At 44.2% G+C, this 12,785-nt stretch overlaps 1 protein-coding gene across 1 annotated transcript in view; it reads left to right on the forward strand.

The window, feature by feature from the left end:
* LOC133761992 (putative Dol-P-Glc:Glc(2)Man(9)GlcNAc(2)-PP-Dol alpha-1,2-glucosyltransferase) overlaps window positions 1–12,785 on the forward strand; it is a 48,576-nt gene that overhangs the window by 28,495 nt on the left and 7,296 nt on the right. Inside the window, exon 4 of the transcript XR_009866255.1 lies at window positions 649–1,024. The gene's annotated coding sequence lies outside the window, so the exon portion shown is untranslated. The remainder of the gene's footprint in view (window positions 1–648; window positions 1,025–12,785) is intronic.

The raw sequence follows: 12,785 nt of genomic DNA on the forward strand, positions 1-12,785 counted from the left end.
ATCAACTGGCTCACTCCCCAAATGGTCACAAATGCCAGGGGTTTGGCCAGGCTGAAGCCAGAAGTCTGGAACTTCATCAGGGTTTCCCATGTGAGTGCAGGGGCCCAAGAACTTAGGCCAGCGTCAGCTGCCTTCCCAGGTGCATTAGCAGGGAGCTGCTGTGCCACAACTTCTGGCCCTCACAGACCGTATTTTGAGCTGAGAATTGTCAGATGAAGTATCAAATAACGTTGGCTTAAACCTGTGTCTATGCTTGGGTGAGAAAGTTTGGTCCATAGCATCTGCTGTACATAGTGAACCTTGCCTTAGCTTGGTGTGTAAACAAATTGTAATCTAAACATAGGGCCCTTGTAATCTAGGAACCAAGTCTCAGCCAAGTATAGCAGCTGAACCGTCAGCCAATCAGAGGCTGAACGTTGCCTAGACAGGACCAGCCAAGGTAGACGCTCAGTGCAGCCAATCAGATTGTTTCTCTGCCTATAAAGGAAACCTGTGCGGGTGGTAGTGGCGCATTCTGGCGTATGTCAGGTCTGGGAGGCTGCCGCCTAATGTTCGAATTTGTTATCCTTACTCAAGGAACTTTGCTATAGTAAATTGGTCTCAACTTATCATTTTAGTAAACAGTGATTTTTTTTTTTTTCCTTAAAGTATAAAGAACTCTTTGCCCAAGGAACTGCTACCTTGGAAGGGTGAGGAAGACCAGTTGAAGGCAGCAGGTCGGTGAAGACATTGGTCTCAATCCTTGCAGTAAAATGCTGCGATGGGAGTTGTCCTGGCATTTTCCTCTTTCCACAAGAGCTCACGAGATGGAGAAATTTTGCAGCATTCCTCTGCTAGCCTTTTCATTGCCGAAAAGACGCCGAGGCAGCGAGGCCACAGGTGGCACCATGCCTGCTAGCAGTGGTTTGAGAAGGGCCTCCCTCCACCTGGCTCGCCCTGCAGCAGTTTTCAACACCCTGCACCTGCACCCAGCTTCATCCCACGGCTCCGTGACAGCTGTGAAATCTGCCACCGTTCTCCTTAGGTAAGAAACTTCAGCAGTCGAAACGACAGCTCTGCTGTGGAGTTTTGTATTTTCAAAATGTTTTCACTTAGACGATTTTATCTAAGGATTCAAAGAAGCTGAAAGGTGGATGAGGGCTGAGATACTTTGATCCCCCTGTAATGGATGGGGAAATTGAATCCAAAAGTTAAAGTCGCTGCTTTGCCTAAAATTCGATAGCTGTTTAGCCGCAGAGCTGAAACCAATATTCAGTTCTCCTGACGCTTAACCAGGTGATTGCCTCCTGGTGTCCCAGAGCAGACTCAGCTGTTTCCCTCACTGCCCTCCATCTTTTTATCCTTGTTTTGTTCTTTTTGACCTACCCATGGTCATATTTTTGTGCAATATAGGTAACTTTAATTGAAACTGGATACTTAGATCATTTAAGCTTGCTATAATACAGCCTACACTGAAGTTGAATGATTTCTTCTTTCGGTTGATGGCTTAAAAATTTCCAGAAAATTGATACTTTGATGGTTAGGGGGCTACCAGGCAGTTACAGTGCTCTTCAGGGTACAAACTGAGATATTAATCATGAATAGAAATGCTAATTAGAGTTATTTCTCTCGCCAGTTCTATGATTTATACTCGTTTCCTGTCCGACTTTCCCCAAACCAGAATCTTCTAAAGATTCATTTATTTATTTGAAAGGCAGAGTGACAGAGAGGCAGAAGCAGACAGAGAGAGAGTACATCTTCCACCCTCTGGTTCACTCCCCAAATGGCTGCAATGGCTAAAGTTGGGCCCATCTAAAGTGAGGAGCCAGGAGCTTACTCCTGGTCTCCTTATTCCGGTTGCAGGGCCCAAGTCCTTGGACCACTTTCTACTGCTTTCCCGGGCCACAGCACACAGCGCCGGCCTCACCAGAAAGTTCTAAGTAAGTACCTTCATAAGTGTTTGCTTCACCTGTGGGCAGACACTACTAAAGGATCTGTCGGATGCCTGGCAAGAAAACGTCTCTTGACGTCATAGTTGATGCCAGACACTAACAATGTCCAGTTGGTTTTTATTCCATGGAGGTGGAATGGGGGAGCATTTGTGTCTAAATTAAATTTTACTAGAAGAATCATATCTGGGTCACATTCAAGCCCAGTGAGATGCGAATGAGCTGATTATGTCCTGGAATTCAGTGCTTGGCATACTTAGCTTTCAGACACAGCTGCAAAGTTGAAACAGCACTGGGCAGAGTTGGAATGGTATCATTTTGCAAAGGTGAGCATTCTGAGAATTCTGATTCTGGTTTAAAGAGAGAGACAGGTCTTCCCATCTACTGGTTCACACTTCAAAAGCCCACATTGCTGGGACTGGGCTAGGCCAGAGCCGGGAACCAGGAGCTGTATCCACATCTCCCACGTGGGTGGCAGGGACCCAAGTACTTGAGGCATCACCTGCTGGTCCCCCAGGAAACACACACTTGGCAGGAAGGTAGATTGAGGAAGTGGAGCCAGGACTGGACCCCGGGCACTGCTGTGTGGATTCAGGAATTCCAGGCCGCAGTAGCCATCAAGTCACAGGGTGCTGTCTTGACTGTTGGGATCAGTCCGCACCCTCTGGCTGCACAGTGAGCAAAGGGCTACATTGGTACCACAGCACCACAAGGCACATCCTCCAGCTACTAAAAGCAGAGTGACAAAGAGTGTTAATCAGTTTCTTCTTGGTTGATAAAAGATACACTGTTTCCTTCCTTTGCTCATCATCTCATCCCCTGCTTCCAGTTTGAAGTAAATTTTCTTGAGACTTCTTACTTGAAGATGCTAAGGAAGGAGCTAGAGTCTGAGTTGTTTGTCTTGGCTTAACCTTGAGTGTATTCCTAATAATTCTGTTTCTTTTTCCTAAAATGAGAAAATCATGGCTTAACTTCCAACTATATTATTCAGTTATTTTCTTTTTTTTTCTTTCTGAAAATCAGTGAAAATTATGGACTCCAACTTCCAACTACTTTCTTCAGTTTTTTTTTTTTTTCAATTTAAAATTTCTATAAGTTAACGGACACGGGAAATGCTTTTTTTAAAAAAATGAAATAAAATATTTTTACCATTAAACATAGTCTTGCTGTGTAAGATGGCAGTTACCTTCATAGATATTTACCCAGCTGGTTTGAAAACATAGATCTGTGGGGCTGGTGGCATGGCTCACTTGGTTAATCCTCCGCCTGTGGCACCGGCATCGCATATGGGTGCTGGGTTCTAGTCCCGGTTGCTCCTCTTCCAGCCCAGCTCTCTGCAGTGACCCGGAAGGGCAGTGGAGGATGGCCCAAGTGCTTGGGCCCTGCACCTGCATGGGAGACCAGGAGGAAGCACCTGGCTCCTGGCTTTGGATTGGCCCAGTGCAGGCCATAGCGGCCATTTGGGAGGTAAAACAACGGAAGGAAGACCTTTCTCTCTGTCTCTGTCTCATTGTCTATAACTCTACCTGTCAGATAAAAAAGAAAAAATATAACTGTACAGAAAGCTACATACAAATGAATATAGCAAATTTATTCACAGTTGCCCCAAACTTAAAGCAATGGAGATGTCCTTCTGTGGGTGAATGGAGAAGTTAACATAAATCCTCCGCAGCATTTAGAAAGGAGTGAGCTACCAAGGCATGAGCAAACATGGGTGCATCTTAAATACGTCTCACCAAATTAAAAAAAAAAAATGTGAAAGGCTTGTACTGTGCAAATCTGACTGATATGAATTCTGAAAAACTCTAACTTACTGATAAGGAAAATAGTTGTTTTCCTGAGGAGGAGGAAGATGCAACATGGGGGCTCCTCTTGGGTGAGGACAGCTGTTCTGTGCGATACTGTGACGGTGACCACTTGACACTGTGTTTCTCAAAGCACATGGACTTCACAGCACAAAGAGGAAACCCTGTGGCAGGCAGGCTTGAAACATTTAGGCAGTGGGCGTCCGAATGAGAGGCAGAATGTGAGAGGAGAAGCTGGAGGGATTGCAAGTGTATGAAAGGGCTTCCCTGAAGGACAGGGGGAAGTAGTCTTAAACTCGGAACGAAGACCTCGGTCAGGCTCAGGACGCTGCTGGGACCCAGCAGGTCGAGCTGCCGTAGCAACACCGCCATCCCAGCGGCTCTGCTTCCCACCCAGCTCCCTGCTAACGCTCCTGCAGGGCTCAAGTGCATGGGGCCCTGCCACCCACATGGACAGCCTGAATGGAGTTCTCAGCTCCCGGCTTCACCCTGGCCCAGTCTCAGTTGTTGAGGCCATTTGGAGAGTGAAGAGGTGGATGGTCTCTCTGTTTCCCCACCTCTGCCTTTCGAATACATATCTGTTTTTAAAAAATCAGTTCTGAAATCCGTGAAAATGTACATTGGACTTGAGAATATTTTCAAAGAGCATAGTAGCAGCAAGTTTCTCTCTTGTTAAGGGAGGTGATGCTACAGTGATCTGTGTCCTAAGAGATCCAAGTTGCAAATACAGTGGAGCTATCTGTAGGAAGTTGTAGTTAGCCTAATAGAAGAACAGGTGGTTGCATGTGAGATGGAATTGCATAGCAGGTTGGTACATGTATTTCCAGTATCTGTCACTCAGGAAAGCCTAGGAACACTGACAGGCCAGTAACAGGCTTGCCTAGTGCTCAGATCTTCTTTTTCTTTATTTTTTTAAAGGGTTTATGTATTTGAAAGGTAGTTACAGAGAGGCAGAGGTGAGAGAGGGAGGGGCAGAGAAACAGATCGGCAGCTTCTTCTGGGACTCCCACGTGGGTGCTTCACCATCTTTGGCTTTCCCAGGCCCTTTAGCAGGGAGCTGGATCAGAAGTGGAGCAGTCAGGACTGGAATTGCTGACCACTTGGAATGCCAGCACTGCAGACGATGGCTTTACCTGCTGTGCTAAGCGCCAGCCCCCAGGTCTTGGTTCTAATATCATTCTCCAGCTGAAGGGAACAAGAGTTCTTGGAGAAGTGGCTGAAATGTGCAAGGCGTCCCTGGAAATGGTCAAATAAAACCCCACAAAACCCAAAATCTCACTGACACGGACGTTGCGTCTCTGTGTGAATGAGAGACAGAAGTCAGCAGAAAGAGATCCCAATGACCAAAGTTGGAACAATTAGAGCAAAATAGATAAACAACGTGGAAGTATAAACCGAAGTGGAAGGTAAATGCCCATAAATCCGTGCTTAACGTAAGTGATTCTAGAGTAGCTACACCTCGGCACAAACCTTGCAAATAGTCTTTGTGGCAAACTCTGACCTGTTCAGTGAGGGCTCCCAGGTCACAGTGCTGGCCCCTTCAGAAGCGCACAGCAGGGGAAGGGGCAGTGGGAAGCACAGACCATAGCCGAGCTAGGAGATCAGGTGAGCGTGAACACTCACCATGTTGGCAGCACGCAGCCCCAGGCACTCTCCTGGGGAGGGCGCTTCTGTGTCTTCCTCCTGAGAATTCCGTGCCCCACTCTGATCCTGAGGAAGCTGTCAGACAAGCCCAGCTGAGAGGCTGTCCTAGTCTGCCCAGGATGTTGTTAGCAAACACCTGGGAGTGGGTGGCTTGTCAGCAACAGGGGTTTGTACTCACAGTGCGAGGTCAAGGGAGCAGGAAGCCTGGTGTCTGGTGAGGGCTCAGGCAGTGGAAGGACAGGCGAGCCCCCTCAGGCCTCTTTGCTATGGAGTTGCTGATGCCACTCGTGAGGCTGAAGCGCACGTGGCCCAATTGCATCCTGAAGTCCTTACTTAATATCACTGCATCGATTGCAACGTGCGACTTCAGTGGGGGCAGGGGCACTCAGGCCATTGCAGGAGCTGCCCAGCACCTTCCTGCCTCACACCTCTGAAAGTTGTCAAGGTGGTCCTCAAAACGAGCGGCACTGACACACGTCACACCCAAGAGGCGTTGGAGGAGTCATGAGTGTGCCGTGTGATGGAAAACACAAAGGATGCTGGGTAAAAAATGAAGTTTGAGTGAACTGTAGACTTAATAAATAAATTAATCAGTAGTGAGTCATTGATTATGAGAAATGTGCCGTGCAATAATGGGAGGGTGGATATAGGGTAAATGGGAACTCTCCTATTTTCATGGATTTTCTATATAAAACTATTCTGAAGTATAAAGATTGTGTTTAAAACTGTACACTAGGCCGGCGCCATGGCTCAACAGGCTAATCCTCTGCCTTGCGGCGCTGGCACACCGGGTTCTAGTCCCGGTCGGGGCACCGATCCTGTCCCGGTTGCCCCTCTTCCAGGCCAGCTCTCTGCTGTGGCCAGGGAGTACAGTGGAGGATAGCCCAAGTGTTTGGGCTCTGCACCCCATGGGATACCAGGATAAGCACCTGGCTCCTGCCATCGGAACAGCGCGGTGCGCTGGCCGCAGCGCGCTACCGCGGCTGCCATTGGAGTGTGAACCAACGGCAAAAGGAAGACCTTTCTCTCTGTCTCTCTCTCTCTCACTGTCCACTCTGCCTGTCAATAAAAAAAATTAAAAAAAAATTTAAAACTGTACACTAATGTGCAAACCCATTTGTAGGCCTTAATGAGAATACAACTGCTATATTTGAGCATAAAAAGTGATTCAGGGGAAGAACAGGTGATAGGTATGTACCAAATTGTCTTAGTAAAACAAGCAGTTAAAATTCCAGCTTTAAAAATATTTAGTCATTATGAGTAGACAAAAAATATTTCCAAAAGTTGTCACATAAAACATTGGATTGATAGACTCTTAGAATGTTTGTGTAAAATGGGAAAATTCTATATAAAATGCAGCTACACTGAAAAATAAAAAGCAGTACATTCATTTGGAACTAGAGCACACAGGAGACAGCTACCTTAGTTAAAGCAATTATTCTGAGACTCGAGACTGTTAAAGCCACTGTCAACTCTAAGAATAAGACTTGCGGGAACTTCTGAGTATTACATTTTTCTTAAAAGTGTATTATAAATGTAAAAGCGAGTGTGTTTAATGGAAAAGCACCAGACTAAAATGTAGGAATTTCAAGTTCTGGTACAAGTTTAAGCACAGCACCACTCTAGCTCTTCATTTGCTCACTGCTGAACTGAAAGATTGGACAAGATGACTCCTAAGGAACCTCTCCTCCAAGATTGTGTGAGAGTCGGAAAATAGTTTAACTTTTTGAAGAGATGATAACAGCAGCTGGCATTGGGGTGTAGTGGTTAAAAGTTGATTCCTGCAATTTCAGCATCTTCTATGGGTACCGATTTGAATCCTGGCTGTTCCGCTTCTGATCCAGCTCCCTGCTAATGGCCTGGGAAAATCAGTGGAAGGTGGTCCAAGTGTTTGGGCCCCTGACAGCCATGTGGAAGACCCGGATGAAGCTCCTGGTTCCTGGCTTTGGCCTGGTTCAGCACTGGCCATTGTGGCCATCTAGGGAGTGAACCAGAGGATGAAAGACCTCTATCTCTGTGTGTGTCTGTCTCCCTCTCTGTAATTCTGCTTTTGCAATAAATAAATAAATTTTTTAAAGTATGAGAACAGATTTGAAAGATTTTTAAAAAGAAAACATAGCTTCTAAGAAACTTAATAATTATATGGAAAGAGAAAATAAGCTAATGAAAATGTACCTTTCAAACAGTGTGTCTCAGATGTATAATGAAATTCAAATCAGGGAGAACTATTAGGAGATACGGCCCATAGATGTTTAGGTTGTCAAAATCACGAAGCACTCAGGCAGACTTTACCAAGCAAAGTGCAGCCAAAGACATTTTGAAAAATGTATTCAACGAATTAGAAAATAAGTGGCTAAGAGAGGAACCAGATATATGATATTTTCAAATATTCTTTAACAAAATTAAAGTTGAAGTTACGAATACAATTACTGTCAAGTGGCTTAATACCAGTTGGAAAATTTTACATCAAAAATGATAAATGTATCCAACTCAGAAAGATGGCCTAGCTTGGTCTTTAATGGTTTAAAATTGTGAAAATTATTTCACTGTGTCGTTAGATTTTCATACGGTCATCATTACACAATAAACATTTACAAGAAGGACTTTGAGAATTTATAAGTTTGTGTATCCAAAAATGATGAAGACATTTGCCATGAAAAAATAATTTTGTTCTGAATTCATCTGAATGATGGGTTGTCAAAAGCGCACATGCACATACACACACACTTATATAAATGTATTTTTCCATACATTTTATTTATTTGAGAAAAAGAGAAAGACACAGAAAATGTTCCCATCTCTTAGTTCACTTCCCAAATGTCCACAGTAGCTGGAACTGGACCAGGCTGAAGACTGAAACTCAATCCAGTCTTACAAATGGGTGGCAGGAACCCAGGCACCTGAGCTACCTCCCAGGGTCTACATTGGCTCGAAATGGGAGTCAGGAGCCAGAACTCGAGTCAAACCGAGCCACTCGGATATGGGATGTGGCCAACCCAACTGTTGAAACTGCTGGGGCAGAGCCATGCCCGAAAAGTGTTTGAAATAACTACAGTTTTCACTAGAAATTGGAACATGGTTGTTTTAAACTGCCAGGGATGGAGTTAGGATTAACTGTTACAGAGATATGATGCGAGATGATGCCTGGAGATTCCTGTGTGTGCTCTATTAAAAAGAGAGCTGTCTTACCAGCCTTGCCACAGAGAACTAATTCAAATTTGTTGAAATGAGTGGAAGAGATAAAGGGTGAATTTTAGGAGTAGAGCTGTGGTGACCGTGCAGTAGTTAACAGATGATTTTAAACTCACCAGTTTCTAAGTCGGGCCCCTGGCGCTGTGCAACAGTCAACAAATTAAACTGCCTAAACCTGCTGTCTTATAGGATTTTATGTAAATTAAAGGTGCATTTTTATAACACACTGGGCACAGTGTATGGGTCAATAAACAAAAATGAACAGAGTTCTTTGCAAAAAAAAAGAATTCATTTGGCAAAGAGGCCAGAGTTTATATACCATTCACCAAATCATTAAAATAGTTTAAGTTAATGTCAATTGGAATAAAATGAAGAAATGAGAGGAAACTAATTGACATGAGTGACCAACCAAAGGGATGAAGGAAAATGAGAGGTCACTGTTGTGCCAAAGTTTGGTGTCTGAGTGACAGGAAGAATCCGCTGTGACTGTCAGGAATGTAGGCGGGCTTTTAACCTGGAGAATCAGACACTGGTAGCACCCCCAGGTCCCACACAGCAACAGCGGTGCTGGATTTCTGTTCTGCCTCCCGACTTCAGCTTCCTGCTCGTGTTTTAATGCCTTCCTGGGAGCCCACATTGATGGCCCAAGTAATTCAGTACTAGCCACTCTACTGGGAGACTTGCATTGTGTGCCCTGGGCTTTAGCCCTGGCCCAGCCTGGGTTGTTACAGGCATTTGGGGAATGGACCAGAGAATGGGAGCTAATTCTCATGAGTTCTCTCCCCCCTACCTCCTCCTCCCTCCATCCCCCTCTCCCTCTCCCCTCTCCCCCTCTTCCTTCCTCCTCCCTCCATCCCCCTCCCTCTCTCCCTCTCTCCCTCCTTCCCTCCTCTCCCTCCTTCCCTCCTCTCCCCTTCCCCCCCTTCCCTCCCTCTGTAGCCAGGAAAAGGGGGAGGGGAGAGAAAGGGAGGAAAGTCAGTAGTTTGGGTGAGGTTCAGTGAGGGGAGAAGGCGGAAGAACCCAGAACAGCATGAATTTTTTGAATGCATCAAGTATGAGGTGATGACAAGACATCTAGACAGATGTTTCTCTTTTTTTAGTAAAAATGAAACTTAAATAATCTAAATGTATTTGGTTTAAAATGAAGCTTCCAGGCCATCTTGATCATTGTTCTTAAACTGTGTCAAAGGTGGGTAGACAGAGAGGACAGAGGCCAATAAGATGTCAAGGCCATCCTCTAGTCCCAGATTCCGTTATGAAAGTGAGACTTTGAGTAGAGCACTTACAGTGCCTTCCTCTGTGCAGTTGTCTCTCTTCTTTATGCTTCGTAGCACACTGAATTTCTGTAACAAACTTCCTCTTTGAACGTTAACTTACTGCATTCAACATCGGTTCTCCTCAACGAAAGGACTTCATTTTATTTTTTTGTGTTAATATTTATTTTTGAGATAACATTTTTAATTTACATTATAGTCAAAGGCATAATGGCTCCACTAAATAAAGAGTTCAACAAATAAAAAAAAGACTACAGTTCGGGAATATAGATGGGCTATAAACAAAAATCAGATGAGAAGATGTTTACTCATTTACAGTAAATTTTAAAATAGTCATAGATCATTGGATAATAGTAGGGTATAATTCTTGACAATTTCTTTGACAAAACAGTATATTTGCAGCAAAAAACTGACACAAATAGGGATTTTTTTTCTTTTTTGTGTTTGTTTTCTGATTTTTAAAAATTTTAGTTACTGGAAAACCACAATGAAATACTGCCTCACCCCTGGCCAAATGGCTATGATCCAAAAGGCAGACAGCAGCCAATCTGGCAAGGATGTGGACAAAGGAGAACTCTTAGGCACTGTGGGCAGGAATGTACATTAGTGCAGCTACTGTAGAAAACAATCTGGAGATTTCCAAAAAAACTAGAAATACACCTGCCATGTGATCCAGCAACCCAGCGCCTGTGCATGTACCCCAAAGACTTGAACACTCTTTATCAAAGAGACACCTGTTCCACCTTGTGTTCAAGGTAGGCAAAATATGGAATTCTTGAAAGTTCCATCATCAGATGAATAAGGAAAATGTGTGTATATGCATACATATGTAAATATGTATACAATGTAATATTATTCAGCCATAAAAAATTAAATGCTATCCTTTGCATTAAAACTGATACAACTGGAGGACATTATGAAATAAGCCTAACAGAAAAAGACAAATCTCACGTGTAGGCACGCTGAGATGTAAGGGTAGTTTGTAATGTCCTCCTCTAACCAGTACCGAGAGTCCTGGGTTAAAGTTCTTGCCTCAGTTCTCTTGCTGTGCAAGTCTCTCCTGCAGTCGTTTCAGCCAACTCCATACTTTAAGCTGTTATCCTCCTACTAAAGTGTGAGGCCTCCTGCAGATGTCTGCTTACATGTGTCATAGGTATTCTGCCTGCAACTCGGCTTGTCCACATTTAACCCCTACATAGACCTTTCACCAGTTTATCTGATTCTGTTAGTAACTCCACTTTATGTGCAGTAGGCAACTTGGAGTAATCATTTATATCTTCTGCTCTATAAAATCCTAGAGAGCTGTGTTGCATAAAAGAAGTTAGCATTCTCCTTTAAAAGAATGAGAAAAATCTACTCACTCACGTACAAGATTGATGGTTAAAGTATTGCTGCTTAAATTGTGCTAGCTAATATGACTTTTCATTAATTGTGGAAGATAAAATTAAATTAGCACACTAAAATTAAAGTTAACTTCATCAAAAGACAAGATGAGGAGAGTTGGCCAGTGCCACGGCTCACTAGGCTAATCCTCCGCCTGCGGTGCCAGCACCCCGGGTTCTAGTCCCGGTCGGGGTGCCTGATTCTGTCCTGGTTGCTCCTCTTCCAGGCCAGCTCTCTGCAGTGACCCGGAAGGGCAGTGGAGGATGGCCCAAGTGCTTGGGCCCTGCACCTGCATGGGAGACCAGGAGGAAGCACCTGGCTCCTGGCTTCAGATTGGCACAGTGCTGGCCATGGTGGCCATTTGGGGAGTGAACCAACGGAAGGAAGACTTTTCTCTGTCTCTCTCACTGTCTAACTCTACCTGTCAAATAAAAAAAGATCTGATGAAGAAATTATATCCAGAATATTTATGAAACTCTCTCCACCTCACTTGCAGATATCCAAGTAGACTAAAAGAAATACAAATGATTATTTTACTCTGGATGAAAATGAAAGTCTACCAGAACAAATTATGGTACATATACCAGAATGACCAAATTTTTTTTTAAAGATTTATGTATTTGTTTGAAAGGCAGAGTTACAGAGGGAAGCAGAGAGAGGGAGAGAGAGAGAGAGAGGTCTTCCATCCACTGGTTCACTCCCCAGATGACTGCAGTGACCCGAGCTTGCCAGTCGGAAGCCAGGAGTTTGTTTCAGGTCTCCCACATGGGTGCAAGGGCCCAAGGAGTTGGGCCATCTTTTACTGCTTTCCCAGGCCATAGCAGAGACCTGGATCAGCAGTGGAGCAGCCGGGACTCAAACCGGCTCCCATTATGGGATGTTGGCACTGTAGACAGTGGCTTTACCCTCTAGGCCACAGCGCCAGTCCCCCAAAATTTTGAAAACAGAAAATGCTAAATATTGGCAAGGGTATGGAGTACCTGGAATTCTCAAACACTGCTGATGTGATTGTTAATATCTACTAAAGCTGTATGTGCAAATGTTCTGCCTGTTTGTCCCCACGTTTATGTTCAGCAGACATGTTACATGCATGTTTGCCAAAAGGCACATACAGAACAAGTTCACAGGGTTAATACATGTATATTCTTTCTGCCAACTAGACACTATCAAAATGCCCGTACGCATTTGGATGAGTAAATGTAGTTCACCTCCATAACCTGAGGCTCCACAGCAGTGAGAATGAGCAGTGAGGATCAGCAAGTATTAGCACACACAACTATGGATAAATCTCACCAGCATAATGTTGAAGACAGAAGGCAGACATGAAGAAATTTCAAGGATAATTCTGTTTATGTGGAGAATGAAAGCAGATAAAAGGAATCTGGAGGCCGGGATAGAAACAAATGTATTGAGGTTACCGCTAATATTCTTTTCTTCAACCTAGGTATTGGTTTTGAAAATTAGGTGAGTTTACATACAAGAGGTCTTTAAAAAGCTTCATGGAAATTACATATCATAGAAAGAACTAGACATGGGCTGCAAAATCTTTTTGTAGCAAA

The sequence above is a fragment of the Lepus europaeus genome, chromosome 6 (genome assembly GCF_033115175.1).
Source record: "Lepus europaeus isolate LE1 chromosome 6, mLepTim1.pri, whole genome shotgun sequence".
Taxonomy (NCBI): Eukaryota; Metazoa; Chordata; class Mammalia; order Lagomorpha; family Leporidae; genus Lepus; species Lepus europaeus.